This window comes from Podarcis gaigeae (genome assembly GCF_964106915.1).
Source record: "Podarcis gaigeae genome assembly, chromosome: 12".
In the NCBI taxonomy this organism is placed as follows: domain Eukaryota; kingdom Metazoa; phylum Chordata; class Lepidosauria; order Squamata; family Lacertidae; genus Podarcis; species Podarcis gaigeae.
Window position 1 is genome coordinate 10533996 of NC_139688.1, and position 20164 is coordinate 10554159.

Consider the following 20164-nt stretch of genomic DNA (forward strand, 5'->3'; position numbering starts at 1 on the left):
CTGAACAGGCTTCGAGTTCATCAGCATTAAATAGTGTTGTTTTTATGAGACCAGACTGGTTAAGTGATGTGGAAGAACTGCTATTGACAGCATAAGAGGAGAATTGCCTAAGGAGGTTAAACAAAGGGTTCCTCAACGGCACAACAGAGGCAGGCTCTCCCCATGTTAAGGAAGTACCATATGAGATTCCCCCGAGTGTAACGAAACGACATCTGGCAATTTTGAGGGCAAAACACCTAATTATAAGGCTGATCCCTGCCCTCCGCCCACTGCTCTGAAATTTGATCACTGCGGTTCATTCTAGACATGGTGATACGTGGTGTGATAACTGGGTGCCCAACTGTCTGATGCTGCCTGCATCTCGTGCTTCTCCATCTTGTCTGAAATGAAACAAGTGCTTCTAAATATAGCATGCAGTTATGTAATTGTGATGACTTTGTGAAAAAGATTAGAACAATTAATCAAGGATAAGAACATTCACAGCAGGGACAGGGGAGCTTTGGCTCTCCAGATGTTGGACTATGATTCCCATCATCCCTGGCAAAAACTCCAGCACTAAACATTGCCTTAATTCCTTAACTGAGCCGCCACCACAGAGGAGGCCCTGTCTTATGTTGCCCAGAACTGGATTAAGACCTTTAGAGCCCAAAGCAAACGATTTGTTGCCATCACATACATCTAATTCAAATATATATAATAATAACCTGTAACATAAATTGTTAGGGTGGCGCTGTGGGTTAAACCACAGAGCCTAGGGCTTGCCGATCAGAAGGTTGGCAGTTTGAATCCCTGCGACGGGGTGAGCTCCCGTTGCTCGGTCCCTGCTCCTGCCAACCTAGCAGTTCGAAAGCACGTTAAGGTGCAAATAGATAAATAGGTACCGCTCTGGCGGGAAGGTAAACGGTGTTTCCGTGCACTGCTCTGGTTCGCCAGAAGCGGCTTAGTCATGCAGGCCACATGACCCGGAAGCTGTACGCCGGCTCCCTCGGCCAATAAAGCGAGATGAGCGCCGCAACCCCAGAGTCGGCCACGACTGGATCTAATGGTCAGGGGTCCCTTTACCTTTAACATAAATTGTTATTTTTAAAATGAAACAAAACCTACAGTACGATGGAAAATGATGTTTCATTTTCTGTACTTCCACTTTAGTTATTTTTTTAAAAAAATCTACTTTTCCTGATTGCAAAGTCTTTGATCAGATCCTCAAAACTAATCTTACATAACACATCTGCTTCTATACTTAGTAGAGATAAGGCATCCATCCTGCTTTGTTACACAGTTGTTCTGTAGGGATTTTTAATATACTCGAACAGAGAAAATGAATGTGGCCAGTAATTTGAAAAATCCAACAATGGGAAATTTATGTGGTGCCCCCCTTCCCTTGATGCCCTAAACGTGTGCTTATTTTGCTTAATGGTTAATCCAGCCCTGATGTCACAACTCAAAACATTTCCTCCAGACCTACAAGACAAAGGGTCTCCTAGAAGCAGGCAGGCTAATACTGGGAGAGGCATTCTGTAGAACAGAAAACAAAACATCATTTGCTGTTCGAAACACATATCCGTGAGCCCTATTCATGCATGACTCGTATAGGGCCTTGCCATTTCAACAAAGACACAGGACCACACCTTTAGCCCTGCTCCCAACATGGTTGCATTCTGCAACAGCCCATCCAGTGTGAAATTCCAACACCTGAAGAGGGGCTCTGCACAATTGGGTCACGTTGGGTCACTGGGTTCCACTCAGCATAAGGCAGTTTCAGATCATCCAACTGCAAAAACAGGATTGTAACAGAGGCTACAATAAGTAGGGCACAAAATACCTGCTGTAAAAAAATAATAATACTAAAAACTGTATGCCGTTCATTTGCCTTTTCTGCAGCTGCTTGCAAACTTTGCCACCTTCAGGATAAATGAGTCGCAGCCATAGCACTGGATGAGAAGGAGAGCCTAAGACACCTTTGCTGCCTGAGGTGGTGCCTTTCTCCGGTCCCCAAGACAAGGTGCTTGTTGCCCATAGGCCAAGGCACAGTCAAGTGAGACAAACAGTCCCAGAAGCACCTCTTTCCACTCCCTGGCAGTAAAAACACAGTCATAATAAATTAAAGAACTAACAGTGTTCTGCCCTTTCATGTCACCCAAAATTAGCTGCCTGAGATAGTTGCCACACTTATCCTAAAATGGACCAGCCCTGTTGCCTAGACAACCAGGTGACCCCATCACTTCCCCTGCGGTGATCCAACTCATGGCACTGACTGGGAAGAGAGGAAGGGGCCTCATGGGTGTCTAGGCAATGAAATGATGCACTCCCTTTCTCCTGTGAACTTTGGCACTTTGGGGCAAAAAACCCACAACACAACCATATTGAGGAAAGTGAGACAAACTTCACAGCCCCCAATGAGGCTCTGAAACTTACATTTTGGCTAATCATAAGCTGATACCGCAGAACCGCAGACACTGTTTTGCATCCAGGAAATGGAGATTTGATTACATCCTTTTATGAACTGGATACCTTCAGAAGAGGACGCTTTTCTGGTGCCAAATGGCCTGGCTGTCCCAAAAGCTGCAGCAATACCTTCGTGTCTTCTTCTATAGCTAAATGCAGACCGCTATGGCTCTTGCATCTTAAGAGAAGGTGAATCAATGAATCCTTCTCAGGTAACCCTTTTATCGGGAGGTTAATTGCTACACTTGAAAAAGCTTGCTCTGAAGTGTGTGGTATGATCTATAGAAAGACTTCCATTAATTTTAGGTCACATTAAACTAAGCTTGTGAAGGATTCCCTCTCCCCCACCCCAGCCCCTACTCTCCAGTTGCCACTTCTGGAGGTGGGGCTGTGGAAGGAGGAAGCAATGCAGAGCTGGGGCCTTGTCGAGATTTCAGGAGTCTGCTCTTCCCTTGCTCAACAGAGCCAAAGGGGCCATAAAGCAATAGTCCCGTTCAAACCAGCAGCCTGTGAACATATTTCAAGAGCAGCGATGAGGAAGCTAAGAAGGGGCCTGCAGGATCAGACCAAATGTCAACCTACTCCAGCACTGTGACTCCTACAGTGGTCAACCTGGTGTCCCTGGGAAGGCCCCAGACAAGACTGGTCCCTTTCCCGTCTGGGTTTCCCACCAACAGGTGTTCGGGGGCACCTTTGCAACGGGGAATTGCAACCAGAAATCGTTGCAACCAAGCTCTCCATCGGAGATAGGCCAGAACAACTCATGACTCGACAAGCTCGGCGCAAATCCCTGGTTGTGTTTTGTGACCTGTCAGATAGTGTATGTGTTAAATAAGGAGCACGGGGGGGGGGTGAGGCTGTGGAAACCGAACAGCCGTTGGCAGAGAGCAAACTCAAAATAATAATAATCCTCCAACGGTGCTGATAGCCCCAGGGTGACGAGTGAAGGTGGCGGACTGCAGAGCAGTAGGTAAGCTTTTGTCAGGTCCTCAGTGTGAGCTATTTTTGCAGCCTGACAAGCCAGGAGCTCAAGTAACTTCACATGCCCTGGGCTTGGACTAGTGCTGCGGGAGTGTGTGTGGAATCAATGCCATGCTTGAAAGGACGGCCATTCTTTCCCATGCTCTTTGTACTTGGCATATTCACCCAGGTGCAGAGGTCCTCTTAGGCTTCAATTTCTCACTGGGTTGGACTTTCCCATTCATATCACAAAGCTTACACAGCGATTAGATTGTACACATTTGTGCTGATTTTCTTACAGGGAGGTTACACGAGGAGCATTCATCCTAATTTCATTGTGGGGTTTTATACGTCTTCCCACAAATCCTTCATAATTCCCTCACATTTCCTACCACTTTCTTAACCGTAAAAAAAAAATTATTTTATTTTCGAAGTGGATTTGTCACAGTAACAGAGAGAGCTTTACTCCACTTTATTTGTGAAAACCTACATTTTTGCTATAGGGACGCAGGTGGCGCTGTGGGTTAAACCACAGAGCCTAGGACTTGCTGATCGAAAGGTCGGCGGTTCGAATCCCCGCGGCGGGGTGAGCTCCCGTCGTTCGGTCCCTGCTCCTGCCAACCTAGCAGTTTGAAAGCACCCCTCAGTGCAAGTAGATAAATAGGGACCGCTTTCTAGCGGGAAGGTAAATGGCGTTTCTGTGTGCGGCGCTGGTGCTGGCTCGCCAGATGCAGCTTCGTCACGCTGGCCACGTGACCAGGAAGTGTCTGCGGACAGCGCCGGCTCCCGGCCTCTTGAGCGAGATGAGCGCACAACCCTAGAGTCGGTCACGACTGGCCCTGACAGGCAGGGGTACCTTTACCTTTACATTGTTGCTATATGCTTGAATCTCTCTGGCAAAATAATGACAGTCTGCAGGCACCCTCAGTCTGGCAACCATGCTGAAGACATGCCTCCACCACCATAACATGTTCCAGCATCCTCTGCAATGCGCTGTGGGGCCATCATGCGCAGCAGACAGCATGCTTGGCCACCAAACACATGTAAAAGAGGCAGACCCAGTCCTTGAGATGCGGCCTGTAGTCCTTGCCCTGCAAAAATGCTACATGTAACACACCAGGCTAAATAAAAGACCCCCTTCCATTAGGAAGGGTGCAATTTCCCCCTCCCCGATCCCAGTCACCTGGCCCACTTTTATAGCTATGCCCCAGTCCTGAATGTCTTTGTGCTTAAAAGCCACACACCGGAGGCACTTTGTCAGCAGATCTGAGTCAGCTACTGTGACTCACCCGCATATTTGTACAGACGACCTGGGTCTTCTCCTAGCAAGTGGCTGGTTTGGCTCGTCACGGATACAGGCAAGGGTTTTTGTCCCAAGCACTTGCCTCCTTGCTAATCTGCTTGAAGTGTCAGACAGGTCTGCCTGCAAGGCGAATGGCTTATTTATTTCTGAGTGTCGAAGACGACGCATTGCAGTCATATTCTTATAGCTGAATTCGGGCATAGACAGGGCAACCCAAAGCCCTCTAGCTGGGCTTGCTACCCTCTCCCTGTAGAGATGGACGTTGACATAGAAGGCCTAGAGGAGGCTGCCTCTTTGCTTTTTCAGGTCAGCTCCTACGTCTTTAGTAGTGGCCCAACGGTACACAACCACAAGGTTGTTAAGCCTTTCCCATCACTTTATCTCATGGTGGGGTTATTCTTTGGGCAATAGATTTACATTAGATTAAACATTGCATTGCGCTAAAAACATGAGGTACTGCCCAAAACAGCAGCGGTGCCCATCTTTTCACTTGCGTATTGGGAATCTCTTTGTTTGACGACTCCCAGGGGGGCACACGACAATCATAAAAGAAAGTCCAATTCACAATGAGAACATGTCCATTTGCAGTTTACAACTGAACAGTTAGCTAGAGCATTGAAACAACCAATGATAAAATTGTGCTAGCAAATCTGTTAAGCAAACAAACGTTGCAACATTCAAACCAGATTGTATGGATGGCCTAGGCAAATAAAAAGGTCTTCTCCTGGCTCAAAAAGGACATGAGGTTTGGTGTCAAGTGAATCTTCCTAGGGAGGGCACTGCACCAATGAGACGTCACAACAGAGCGATCCTCCTCTCTCTCATGACCAGAAACAAAATATTTTAGAAATGCACAATCAAATTGAACAAGTTCCACATAAGTCACAACAAGATATAAACTATAATAAATTTCCACTAAAATTCTGGTTCATTTCATGAGGCTTAAAAATAAATAAATAATAAAATTGCAAACCGATATGGAAATGTTCAGAACTGAACTTCAGGTTGGAAAAATGAGAAGCTGAGAGGAACTGAAATGGACCTAATTTCCCTCCCCAGCCGCAGATCAAGCTGCTATTAAGAGACACAAGAGCTGGCTGAGCTGTATTTTCCTAGCCAGTTGGCAACCCTGGTGTGATCAGAGGCATGGGGTCTTCCTGCCTGCTTGCAAAAAGCAGCCACTGGAATGAACTCCACAATCCTAAGTGAGCTGCTTCATAATCCCTTCTATCTGCTTCCGTCTGTCTCATTTTAATGCTATTTGCCAGTCACTTTAAAAAAGAAAAAAGACAGAAAGAAATATTTTTAGCCTCCTGACCGATCTGACATGCAGGATGTGTTTTGCAAATAATCCCACTGTCTCATCGTTCGAGGGTGTTTTATTATCATCATCATCATCATGCATCACGATTTTCATATGTTCACTTTTGTACTTTGTAGCCAGTGGCTAATGCCCCAAATTAGTGTGAGATCTCTTCAAAGGGGGCTTTGCAATGTAATCAAGGCAAAGTTGAAAACATTATCTGTGCTGCAGAAGCAACCCTTAACAAAAAGGGTTTGTGATAAAAATCCAGAACAGATAGCAGTGAGAGTCATACCGTGGGACATCTACCGTCTCTCCCCCCCCCTTCCTCTCTCATTTGGAATCAGGAGATGTCCCTCCTGCCCCCACCCGCAATTTTAACATATCCCAATGCAAGCCAATTGCGGTTATATAATACTGGCTCCGAAACAGATGCTACCATGTTAGGGATGGCAGATTATAACTGGAATGCAAAGCTAATGGAAGCTTTTGGACAAATGCAAACTCCTCTGCCAGAGAGAGAGGGAGAGGGAGAGAGGGAGAGAGGGAGAGAGGGAGAGAGGGAGAGAGGGAGAGAGAGAGAGAGAGAGAGAGAGAGAGAGAGAGAGAGAATATCACAGATGGATTGTCCCCTTTTGACTGTCTCTTTCTGGAAATCCATAGAGATGGGGAGGCAATTCCATATACTGTACACCCCCACCCATTTGTCACCCTATTGAGTACTGGAATTAATTTTACAACACTGAAACGTCCCAAGAACATGTCCCAAGATATTTTAAATCTGAAAATAATTGTGGACGTAAGGGATAAAGGTATTTCGTCAAGCCAGGTCTTGCCGCTTGCATTTGCTTTTGAAAACTCACTGTTGAGGGATTTGTGGGGTGAGGAACACTTTAAAAAATGCTGTACTGGACAACCCTGTGCTTTGCCCAAGGTGAAATGCAAAAGGTTCAAATACTAATTCTAAAAATGAATTTTGCATTCTGAAACAAAATGCCATTTCGCCCAGTGAATGGCCACTTCACTCATGACTCAGCTTCGCACCTGAGCAGACGGCAGGTGAGTGGGTTTTGCCTTCCCATGGAGGGCACATGCACAGATATAAGCCCCTTTATCACGGCTTAACAGCTGGTTGAGTTGCAAACTGTTTCTGGGACCCATTTCCTGTCTCCAACTAAGTGTGGAGCTTGGCTCATTTGCTTTGGTCCTTGTCCACCGAAGGAATGCTGGGCCACTTGCCTGCTTAGCAAGAATCCTCACAGCTCAACTCAGCGGAATGCATAAGCAGGTGGGGCTGGGCGAGTGTTGTGGGGTCTTATCGGAAAGCTGACCGACAGCCACAGTTGTCCCGCCTGAGCATTTCTCATCAGCCATGCTGAGCATGGCTGGGGTGGCCTTGTGGCTCCATAGGGCTGCATACTTCTGCAGGCTCTTTCTTTAGAGCCCAGCTGCACATCTGATGGATCAAGTATCCTGCTGCCTGTCTGAGCAAGACGGCCGAGACACACGCCAGGGGAAGCGCAATGCCGTCGCCACAAAGGGAAAGGAACTTTCTGTCCGTAATGAGAAAAGGAACACAGGAACACCAGGGATGAGGGGCACCTACAAGAAGTTCTGAAAGTCTCCAGTACATAATGGCCAGGGTTTTTTCAGTGGCAGCTCCGACCTGGTGGAATGCTCTGTCCCACGAGACTAGGGCCCTGCAGGACTTGATCTCCTTCCACAGGGCCTGTAAGACAGAGCTATTCCGCCTGGCCTTCAGTTTGAATTAGCTGATCCTCTATTCCCTTTCCCCCTTTCCTCTTCTATGAAGAAACCCTTTCTGGGACACCACATTTAAATTCTTCCCTGGTCTCCTTGCTGGCCCTAGCAGGACCAACTTGGCCAGTTAGCCCTGGTGATCATTTGATGTCTACTGACTGGGTTTTCTCCCTGCAACAAAAATGACCCCTGAATTTTATTGATTTTGATGCTGACCTGGCATCCTCTTCTTCATAGAATCGTAGAGTTGGAAGAGACCCCAATGAATGCAAGCAATGCAGGAATCTCAACTAAAGCATCCGAGACAGATGGCCAGGCAACTTCTGCTTTGAAACCTCCAAGGAAAGAGAGTCCGCCATCTTCCATGAAAATTCGTTCCACTGTCAAACAGCTCTTACTGCCAGAAAGTTCTTCTTAACGTTTAGTCAGAATCTCCTTCCTTGTAACTTGAAGCTCATGTCCTAGCCTTCGGAGCAGGAGAAAACAATCTCGCTCCATCTTCCGTGTCACAGCCCTTTAGATTTTTGAAGAGGCATAGGCAAACTCGGCCCTCCAGATGTTTTGGGACTACAACTCCCACCATCCCTAGCTAACAGGACCAGTGGTAAGGGATGATGGGAGTTGTAGTCCCAAAACATCTGGAGGGCCGAGTTTGCCTATGCCTGTTTTTGAAGATGGCACCCGATGCCTCTACATAGCTTCATCCTTATTTCAGACATTGTGGTGTATTGGTATATCACAATGCTTAGCTAAGGTAAAGGGACCCCTGACCATTAGGTCCAGCCATGGCCGACTCTGGGGTTGTGGCGCTCATCTCGTTTTATTGGCCGAGGGAGCCGGCGTACAGCTTCCAGGTCATGTGGCCAGCATGACTAAGCCACTTCTGGCAAACCAGAGCAGCACACGGAAATGCCGTTTACCTTCCCGCTGGAGTGGTACCTATTTATCTACTTGCACTTTCTACGTGCTTTCAAACTGCTAGGTTGGCAGGAGCAGGGACAGAGCAACAGGAGCTCACCCCGTCGCAGGGATTCAAACCGCCGACCTTCTGATCGGCAAGCCCTAGGCTCTGTGGTTTAACCCACAGTGCCACCCGCGTCCCATCACAATGCTTAGCTGATGATATATCACGATGCTGAAAACCAGATATTGCCCAGCCCTACTGCAGATGCCAGTCCTTGAAAGGGGTTTCCAACTGATCCTGCATTTTAGTTGGATTCCTGACTTCAACCACGAGACCTGATTGGAACTTCAAACCTCGTAAAGAAAACTTGCTGGACAAAATCTTAGCGTGTACTGTTGAGGTGCTCCGATATAGGGAGTGTCCTATGCAGGGCACCCCACATGACCTCTGCTTTGCAGCTGTCACAAAATCAGCTGCTCTTGGGTGGCACATATCTGAGCAAAGCCAGGCAGGTGCCCAGAGAATGAGCAAGTGTTGGGAGGGAATGTTCACACTCCCAAGCTGTACACAGCGGATGCTCATGACTAAGACCCTGCAGCTCTCTGGGGCTCCAGACATCCAAATCAAATGCCCTCTGCCCCCCCCCCCGAGGCAAACAGTGCTCCCGTTTTAATTGCTAAGGATTGGACATGCTGCTTGGACAAAAGATGGTGCATTGCATATCTTGGCAAGCGAGTCTTAAAGGAAGTTCCTGCCATTTGAATTGATGAACCAGGGGAAACCTGTGGCTTTCCAATGGCTGCTGAACTGCGACTTTCGTGATCCCTGAGCACTGGCTGCAACAGGTGGGAATGTTTGGAGTTGCAGTCCAGAAATACAGCCATACCTTGGGTTAAAGTCACTTCAGGTTGAGCGTTTTCAGGTTACGCTCCGCGGTGACCCGGAAGTAATGGAATGCGTTGCTTCCGGGTTTCGCCGCTTGTGCATGTGCAGGCACTCAAAATGATGTGCGCATGCGCAGAAGCGGCAAATCGCGACCCACGCACACACGAATTGTGTTCTGCTCAGGATGCAAACGGGGCTCCAGAATGGATCCCATTCGCATCCAGAGGTACCACTGTATCTGAAGGGCGGCATGTTCTCCCATCACTGCTGTGGGGAGATCCTTATGCTCTAGCACAGCCTTTCTCAACCTGTGGGTCCCCAGATGTTGTTGGACTACAACTCCCATCACCCCTAGCTAGCAAGGCCAGAGCTCAGGGATGATGGGAGTTGTAGTCCAACAACATCTGGGGACCCACAGGTTGAGAACTGCTGCTCTAGCGGGTGGAGACCTGCACATGTTTTCAGATACACAGAGGTTTCTATCCCCCCTTTCTGGGATCTTTCAGGGCAGCTTGCAGCTTTATAAAATCTTGATACAAACACAGCGCACCAATAAAGAGCACAGCATGAAAACGGGTGCTTAGGCAAAAGCCTCGAAGAATAGACTTCTCTTTACCAACTGGAGAAAGCCAGCCAGAGAAAGGGCCACTCATGCTTCATGGGGCAAAGTGTTCCACAGAACTGGTGCAACCACTGAGAAGGACCCGTCTCTTATTGCCATCAGCTATGCTTCCATCATCATATGGCATCGATGGGCACATGTATACAAAGAAGTCAATTACTAGTGTGTGAGTGTAACCTGCTGTGTTAGCTGGCTGCCGAAGTGTGACAAAATATGTGGTTTAGTAGAAAGAACGTAAGAAGACGTGACAAGTCCTGCTGGATCAGGCCAACAGCCCATCTTGTCCCGCATCCTGTTCTCACAGTGGCCAACTAGATGCCTAGGAGAAGCCTGTAAGCCGGACCCAAGTGCAACATCCCTCTCCCCTCCGGAGTTTTCCAGCAACTGAGATTCAGAAGCATGCTGTTTTTGACCATGGAGACAGCCATTGTGGCTGGTAGCCATTGAAAGCCCAATCCTCTTCTGAAGCCATCCAATTTGGTGGCCATCACTGCTCCCTGTGGCAGTGAGTTCCACAGTTTAACTAGGCACCGTTTGAAGAAATGCTTTTCTTTTCTCTGAATCTTCCATCATTCAGGTTCACTAATGTCCACTAGTGTTATGAGAGAAGCAGAACATCTCTTCTCTATCCACTTCTCTACACCATGCATAATTTTATATTCTTTTACCATGTCGCCTTTTCTCTAAATGATGCTGCAACCTTTGCTCATAGGGAGGTACGTGTGTTCACAAGTAAATCCTCAGCTCAGGTCTTTTTTTATTATCCTGTTGTCTTGCTGAGAAAAATGGAGCTTGCACATCTACTCACCCACGCACTGGGAGATTCATAGGACCCACGAGCGAGTCCTCTTCTGAGATGAGTCAACGGGCGGTGAATTGTGGAAACGTAAGTCACTTGTTTCTCTGCGGAAGATTCAGGACAGGCAAGAGGAAGGACTTCTTAAACCTGAATTAGACAAATTTGTGGTGCAAATGGAATGGAAGGGTCTGCCAATTTTGGTTCTCAGTTTCTTGTTTTTCCAATCTTAAATTCAGTTCTCCACATCTCTGCGGCAATTTGGTTTCAGGGTTTGTTTGTTTTTTAAGCCTCCATGGCAATTCAGCAGCATTTTAGTGCAATTTCCCTCCCCCCAATAAACACATTTTGTGCACAGTTTTGACTAACGTGCACTTTTTGCCAGCAATATCATGCACTTTTGTAAGTTATTTCCACCAATATATTCGTATTTACGTACACTTTCTCCTAAGATTTGCAAACCTCTTTTGGTTGGAGAATTGCACTGCAAAATTCGCTTTGGTGCAAATTTTGAAGGATAGCTGTGTTTGGGTTTGCACATTGCTTTGGAAAGTGCAGATTCCATAATTTCCCCTTTAAATACAAACTGAACTGGATTTCTCTCCCATCCCTGGCTACTAGCCATGATCAGAGAAAGCATGCCTGCTTCTGAAGGCCAGTTGTTGGGAGCAAGCAAGTGTCCTCATGTCCTGGTTGAGAGCTTCTTCTAGGTATGTGGTGGGTCACTGTAGGAAGCAAGAGGCTTGTCTATGCAAGTCTTTTGGTTCTTAGATTCTTCTTACAATCTCCACCACACATTGCAAAGCATGCATCCACCTGCAGTGCTGGTTTCTGTAATGTTGGGGACTCCAGTTTTAGGTGTGCTTCAGTTCACCATGGTCTGGAGCAGCTCTGGTCCAGGTCCTACAAAAATAACTCTAGTGACTAGACCCAGAGGCAGCTAAAGACATCCATTTCTAGTAGACTTTCCTTGTGCTTGGTGCTTGAGCTAATTGAAGGGTTTTGGTCCCCCCTAATTCATGCACAGAGTACTGTTGCACTGAGATCTGGGCTGGAATGCTCCAGACCTCGGTAAACTGAAATATACATAAAACATGGACTGGGCTGCCCCGCATTATATCCCTCCTCTCTTCAGCTAAATGAAACCACCCACCGGCTTGTTTGAGATTGTACTAAATAGAACATTTTGAGCTTGCTATGCTTCATGCATCTTACGGACTCCAGCTCCTACCATCGCCAACTATTGCAGTAAATGAATATTGGCTACAAAGTCTTGGGCTGTTTTGGGAGTTGGAGTCACAGGTTCCCCAACCCCTGGTGTTGGGAGAAAACAGTAAGCTGGTGCTGCCTTGTGGGTGCATTAAAACCTGTGGGGAGAGAGAGGCCTTGTTGTCACTGCACGGCAAGTGCCGCAGTGCTGAATAGTCCTCTTTGTGGTTAATACCCGTGGAACCTACTTGAGCGCAGGACCCTTGCGAGGCCGTTTGCGGGAGAGAAAGACACTGCTCCATCAGCACAGCGGAGATGCCAGCTCAGTATGGATTTCAGGTAAATGCCTTCAATTTCCCCCTTGCCTTAGGATAATATTTTAATCCCTTTTGTCTGGTTTTATGTTTGACTGGATATAGTTAAGCTACTTATAGGAATATGAGGAAAATGTTTACGGTCAGGCTGCGGAGCCTGTTTGAGCCGAGGACAGGTAGGGCTTTTGCCCATGAAAGGGGAAAAAAATGTGTTTAGAAACAGACAAACACACACCCCAGCTTTGGGCCACAATCCACTGGAGAGATAGATAGGACAGGATGGGCTGTAGCTCACTTGGAGAGTATTTACCCCCTGGTGCAGAAGGCCTCAGGTTTAATCTTTGGCACCTAATTGGTAGGGTTGGGAGAGACTCCTGCATAAAACTCTGGAGAGCTTCTGCCTGTCAGAGTAGAGAATACTGCACTAGATGGACCAAAGATTTGGCTCAGTATAAGACAAGCTTCCTGTGTTTCGATTAGGATCTAAGTTCCAATGACCCAAGCTGAGCTTCAGTGTATATCACTCTCAACTAGACTGTGGTCTTTACTATTTCAACATGTGATACTCCAGAGCATCAAAAGGCTTGCCCAGTTTGTATCTCCTCCTTCCAATGGAGGTGGGGACCTGCTGTTCAAAGTCCAATGTTCCAAAAGAACATTGTTGAATGTGTAAAACAGCCATGTTTCATTCTAGTGATGGCCAACCCCTAGAAATGTGCTTATGTGATTCAAATGGTCCAGTGCATTGTTCTTCAACCTTGGGTCCCCATATGTTGTTGGCCTACAGCTCATCTCTGACTATTCGTTAAGCTGACTGGGGATGATGGTTTTGTAGTCCGACAACATTGGGCAACCCAAGGTTTAACAACAGGAGTCTAGTAGACACTTAGGGCTTTTTCCGGTTCTGGCACTTCTCAAGTGGGTGCCATTGCCATTATAAGAGAACAAGGGAGCCATTAATGGTGAGTTCTGGCACCTCTTTTTCTAGAAAAACAGTACAAAGGGAAGTCACAATAACAAAAGCTTCATAATGTTTGCCAGTCCTATGACTAAGGCTGAGGCTGTGCACTGTACCTTCACAGGCCTGAGGCCTAAGTACACGTATTCTGCAGTTGCTTGCCAGCCCTTAAATCAGCCTTCCCCAACTTGGTGTTTTGGACTACAATTCCCATTGGTCTTAGACAACCATGGCCTAAGCTGATGGGATCTGTAGTCCAGGGTGCCTTCCACTGAACCTATCAAGCTGCCATATACTGGCCGTAACACAGCGCTCAGCAATGCCCACCCTGACTGGTAGCAGCTCTCCAGGCTCTCAAGCAGAGGGCCTTGCCATCCCCAGCTACTTGAGATCTTTTAATGGGTGGTGCTGAGAACAGAACCAGGGATTTTGTGGATGCAAAGAGCAGGTGCTCTGATACTGAGCTAGGGTCCCCCTCTTCGCCCCCAGTTCCGCAGCTTCTCACTTTGGAATGACAAACCAGTGTCGATGCTCATCCGAGTCAGCCTGTCCCATGAGGACTTTCAAATGTCATTTGTAAGTAAGTAATTTTATTTACGGCCATAGGCCCATACAGGTAAAAACGACACATAAATAACAACTTGTGCACGTGGGGAAAACAGCCGCTAAAACACCACTATAACAATAAAATACTATAAGACAGAATGGCATACTACGCCTTAGTTAGCTTGTAGTGCTCCTTGGCGTCGCTTTTGGGTAAGGACAGCGACCAGGAACCTTGCCACTTTCAGGGTCGTATGAGTATCCTTATCCTGCAAGATTTGGGCAAGGTGGAATTTTGGTGGGGTACCCTCTAGTTTCTGTATGATTGATCCCAACAAATTTGCCCGTGGCACATTGAACAGGGGGCAAGTGAACATAATGTGCTGGAGCGACTCCGGTGTCTCCTTATCACATTCGCACATGGCGGGGGCTTGGCCCTTTGAGAATCTATGTCTCAGGACGTTGGAGGGAAAAATGTTGAACCTCGCTTTGGTGAAGGCCAGTCTATGGGCAACAGTCGAAAGGGAGGAGAGGTATGATGGAACACAGTAAGTTAATGTGATACAGTCATTTGTTTGTTTGTTTGTTTGTTTAAACAGCACTTCTTGATCTTGGGTCTGTCACTGGACTACAACTCCCATCAACCCTGACTACTGGTTCTGCTAGCTAGGGATGATGGGAGTTGTAGCCCACCAACAACTGGAGAGTTTGAGAAAAACTAGGACTTCAACATAATAATGGCGTTTCCTTTCTCTCCATGCAACTCAACCAAAAGGGTTTTGATTTTATTTTTGCTGGGGAGCAGAGGGGGCCATGCTCTGTGACAAGGGTCACTGGACCCTGAACCTCTTGCCTCCGCCAAAGGATCACTTTTAGCCCAAGGTGTCATTTGATAATCCCTGCCAAGTGGGATGCAGATATGTTTTGGATGCCTCTCGCCTTCGCGGGGAAGGACAGCTGCAGTCATGCGAGATGGCCCCGGCATCCTCTTCACGGATCAATGGCAGTCAAGTTGTGAGGGATGGCGTGTGTGTGGGTGTGTGTGTGTCCGTATGTGCACACAACGCAATGATGACTTATACTGCTGAGTCAGACACAGCCCTCCGTTTCCTGGCCTGAGGTTGCCAGCAAAAAGGATGTTTGCAATGAACAAGTCACTGTGTTTCTCTCTGTCTTTCAGTGTGGTTAAGAGCAGTGGACTCGTAATCTGGTGAACCGGGTTCGATTCCCCGCTCCTCCACATGCAACTGCTGGGTGACCTTGGACTAGTCACACTTCTTTGAAGTCTCTCAGCCCCACTCACCTCACAGAGTGTTTGTTGTGGGGGAGGAAGGGAAAAGGAGATTGTTAGCTGCTTTGAGACTCCTTAGGGTAGTGATAAAGCGGGATATCAAATCCAAACCCTTCTCTGGAAGGCATGCCAGTGATTTACTGGTCCAGCCAGTCCCAAAAGCCAGAAAACTGCAGGATTCTGCTAAGCACCACCCACCAGCAGCAGTTTCTTTTAGGGCTCCTCCTCCAATCAAACTAGTTTTTGTCCTGGGTTATATCATCTTCTCCAAGGTTATGTTCTTTAAAGTCAAACAGGGACAATCCAATTTCCTGTGAAGCCTTGTGAAAGGGGGTAGGCAATCATCAAGTGGAAACTAACTGTATTAGCACTTATTATTATTATTATTATTATTATTATTATTATTATTAATCATCACCATCATTATCCTGCTTTCCCCCAGACTGGGACTCAAGGCAGCCTATGCAAATTAGACCAATGCAGACAAAATGCAAAAAGATAATATTTAAAAAGCAATTAAACTCAATCAGAATTAAATACAACATGAAAACAAATCTGTTAAAATGCAGGTACTAAAAATGGTAAAAATAAAACCCCCAACCCATTCCATTCCCAATGGCCTGTCAGAGTACAACTGTCTTCACTGTTTCTCTTCCCTACCAAGTATGCCTGTGAGGGTGGTATAGGTTGAAGACCAGAAGCTCAAGCCAGCAGTAAGAGCTAAGGGGTAGAACAGGGGACCAAGCCAAGGGACAACCAAGAGAACCAGCAAAGGATACAGTTGTGCAGGCAAAATGGGTCCCACCGTAAATAGTAAACCTCTGTCTGCTGTGCAAAGGGCTCAAAGTTACAGGCCTCACAGCTTTGGCCATAGGAACCCATTTCCAGACTCCTCTTCAACCTCAGTCTTGGACTTCCAAGACTGAGGTGGCCCAGCCTTGAGCGACTGCTCTTGCAAGTGGCTGGCTAATGACCAGCAATTGTCTGTTTTTTCAATGACTAGCCCCTGTCGGTGGGATTCCCTCGTGAGGGAGACCTGCCACATCTGTCCTGCAGTAGCTTTTGAAGCATTAAGCAATTATTCCTCTCCTCCCTCGTTTATTTAACAGGGTGTTTCATCTCATAATGGAACTGGCTGGACTCACTAGCAATTTCTTGCAACTTAAATGCAGGACACCTGGGAGGTGGCAGTCTAGGAGAGGGCATTTTGTCTCCTTTTCACCTGGAAGTAAGTCCCACTGAACTCAGTGGGACTGGCTTTTGCTTTGATGTGCATAGACTTGCACTATGAATGCACGGAAGTGATTTTAGTCATTTGAATTGAGTTTTTAAATTGTAATTTGAACTCTCTCTCTCTTTTTAACCCGAACTTGCATTCACATATTTTATTATAATCTGATTTGAGTTTGTTTTATAATGAAAAACAAGGTCTATTTTTTTTAACCAAAGAAATACCTATTTTAAGGACAGTTCCAGCACAGAGTTAACCGACGGGCAACCCCAATATATCTCCCTTATAAGGCAAAATGCGGAGAAGGGGATTTACCAGGAAGAGAGAGCCCAGAAAATACAGCCTCTCCCTTGTAAGCAGGGCTACACTGAACGCAAGGTACCCATTTCTGATTGCTGGAAGGTCGGTGATAGATAGGGACCACTTGTCCCAGGAAGAGATCCCTGCAATCGATTCCTGGAGTTGCAGCAACGAGAAAGCTATAGAGCAGGAGATGGAGTGGCAGGACTTGATTTCTCTTTCAGGGAAAGCAAAGTGGTCAAGAGGGCTGGGAACAGGCTCCCTTGTCGAAAGAGCAGAGAGCGATTTCCTACTTAAAAAGTGATTAATCCAAATGCTCTTCAATTTACAAGGCAGAGATCAATCAATAATTATCCCACTTAATCCCAACATAAATCCTTTAAAAAAAATTGTTTTAATTAAAAGCAATCAAGCCCCACAAGATGCGGTCATTCGCCACACAACACACAACATTAACCCCTTGGGGTCCCGCCCCCAGGCAGCCTCCACAACTGCAGAGGATTCCTGCCTGCAAACTGTTTCCCAAGCCCGTTTCATAGAGCCGCTGAATCGGAAGAGTCGAGAGGGACAGATTCCAGCACTCGTTTTCACAGCCGCCATGGGAAGACTTGCTTGTTATAAATGCCCACCTAAGGCAAAGTGACACGTCTATTAGGCCCTTAATTAGACAAAATCTACAGCTGACATCCCTGTGGCAAAACCGTCTCTGTTAAACAGTCACTTAAAGCATGAATTGGATCGGGCTAACCTTGCTTTAATTAACAAAGCCGTCACCGAGGCGAGGAACGTGCGGGAGACTTAAAATCAACATGCCTGAGCTGAAACAGAATCCCACTCTGTGGTTTTTCAAACTTCTCAGACCTGCAGTACAGTGGTGTTGTTTTTCTGAATCAAAATGAAAGGCACGTTTCTTGTGGAAGAGGCATGGTGCTTGCCTCTTGCACCCGAAAAGCGGCATACTTAGAAGGGCTTCTCTACTGCATACAAAGAAACCAGGAAGTGTCATGCCTGGATCATGTTATCTACTGAAGAACAGGAAGAGGTATTCTGGAAGGAACTTCTCTATTATACCTGGGGGGAAACCAGGAAGAGGTGTGTCTGGAAGAGCTATGAACACAGAAATGCAGTGGGAGATTTCTGAGAGCAAGTCATTATAGCATGTGTGACTGGGTCATTCCAATGTATCAAATGAGAGTATCAGTGCTGAGTAATAGAAATTTAATAAATAACAACCAAATGAGAAAAGTGGCTTAGAGCTCTGGGCTAAAGGTGGACTCACTCTGCCATGGCATTCATTCTTTAATTTTGGACCACCCTACCTAGCAGTGCAGGGACGCGGGTGGCGCTGTGGGTTAAACAACAGAGCCTAGGACTTGCAGATCAGAAGGTTAGCAGTTCGGATCCCCGTGACGGGGTGAGCTCCCATTGCTCAGTCCCTGCTCCTGCCAACCTAGCAGTTTGAAAGCACGTCAAAGTGCAAGTAGATAAATAGGTACTGCTCCGGCGGGAAGGTAAACGGCGTTTTCGTGCACCGCTCTGGTTCACCCGAAGCGGCTTAGTCATGCTGGCCACATGACCCAGAAGCTGTACACCGGCTCCCACAGCCAGTAAAACAAGATGAGCGCTGCAACCCCAGAGTCGGCCACGACTGGACCTAATGGTCAGGTGTCACTTTACCTTTACCTTTTTACCTAGCAGTGCTGAGCAAAAAGGAAGGCCCCAAAGGCTGTGCCAATTGTCTTTCAAATTTTCCTTTCCTTTCCTTCCTCATTGCTGAATGAAACAAGTTTTGGCTTCTTTGTCCCAATTCATGTAAACAAGTCTAATTTGTGTGTCTGGGTGTAGAGCTCCCATGCTCCTCAACTACATTCCTTTGCACATGTGGAGTAACTTCCCATCACTGATGTGAAAGAGAAAGCTCAGAGCAGCTTCATCACTGGTGGAGCTCTAGAGAGGGGGATGCATAATTTCCACAACAATTTGCTCTAGCACTTTTCTTATTGGCCTTTTGGCTTCTCCAGGGGGGAAATACCTTTCCGAGCCTCACGTAAAATGGAAGTGAGGAAAAGTAAGGAGGCCCTCCAGCTGGCACTGTGGATCCCCTGCACTCTCAAATAAATGCATAAATGAAACAGATGCACCTCTGTAGTTCAGCACCAAGAAAAACTTGATTCTGCAACCTGCATATATTCTGCAACCTGTGCATATTTTGCTTCCTTTGCATAATTTCTTTCGCTTCCCGCAGTTGGGAGTTACAACAAGGATGGAGGAGCGAATCCCACCTGAGGAAATGTACGGATCCAACCACGGTTGTATTGCTTCCCTTGAAATTCCTACAGCGAGACTTTCAGCTCAAATTTTGCTGTAAGTGAAACATGTTGGCAGTACTGAAGCCCTGACCCTTAACCTCCCCACTCTCTCCTTGGGTGTCTGAGAATCACACGCTGCCAAGCTTAATTTCAAGACCATAGCTGTGCTCTATTAAAATAAAAGGAACAGTTAAAAACTAAAGACGAAATTTTCAGGAGGCTAAATGAAGTGCCTTATACTAAATTCTGTACTTGTGCAGAATCGTGGGTATCCCAGAGAACTGAACAGCGTTCTATGTGCACTTTTATCTCAGAGAGATTCCCCCATGATTTTGATCCTCAAAGAGGCATGCTTCTCTTCCGTTACAGGGATTAGTTTTTCTGCCGACTCACAGAACAACTCCAGAATGTCACAGGGACCTGCCGGCAGCTGCTGCTGCTATCACAGAGGAGATAGGCTGCAAACTCATTAGTCGTCGTTATCGCCATGGCGGTTTCTCAGCGCTCCGGCGAACAAGAGCTACTGTGACAACAACAGACAGTGTATTTCCCGGCACAGATTCTGGGTGGGTGCAAAGCTCAAGGGAGGGAAAGTGCAGATCTTGGGCAGCAATTACTCATTTGGGAGCAACATGAATGCAGAAGAGAGATGGCAGCATTCTTATGCACGCTGCTAGGATCCGCAGCAGTCTGCAAAGCAGAGGAGGGCAACCAAAATGGTCAAAGGCCTGGAAACGATGCCTTATGAGGAACGGCTAAGGGAGCTGGGCATGTTTAGCCTGGAGAAGAGGAGGTTAAGGGGTGATATGATAGCCATGTTCAAATATATAAAAGGATGTCACATAGAGGAGGGAGAAAGGTTGTTTTCTGCAGCTCCAGAGAAGCGGACACGGAGCAATGGATCCAAACTACAAGAAAGAAGATTCCACCTAAACATTAGGAAGAACTTCCTGACAGTAAGAGCTGTTCGACAGTGGAATTTGCTGCCAAGGAGTGTGGTGGAGTCTCCTTCTTTGGAGGTCTTTAAGCA

General features: G+C 46.8%; 1 protein-coding gene and 2 long non-coding RNA genes across 3 annotated transcripts in view; 1 reads left to right on the forward strand and 2 right to left on the reverse strand.

Moving 5' to 3' along the window:
* LOC310827694 (uncharacterized protein) overlaps positions 1–20164 on the forward strand; it is a 940809-nt gene that overhangs the window by 757647 nt on the left and 162998 nt on the right. The window lies entirely within an intron of this gene.
* LOC310827908 overlaps positions 1–20164 on the reverse strand; it is a 102047-nt gene that overhangs the window by 37898 nt on the left and 43985 nt on the right. The window lies entirely within an intron of this gene.
* LOC310827912 lies at positions 17559–19714 on the reverse strand. The gene is made up of 2 exons (XR_014556553.1): positions 19387–19714; positions 17559–17896 (listed from the first exon to the last, which is right to left on the reverse strand). It is a non-coding gene; the product is annotated as an uncharacterized lncRNA (long non-coding RNA).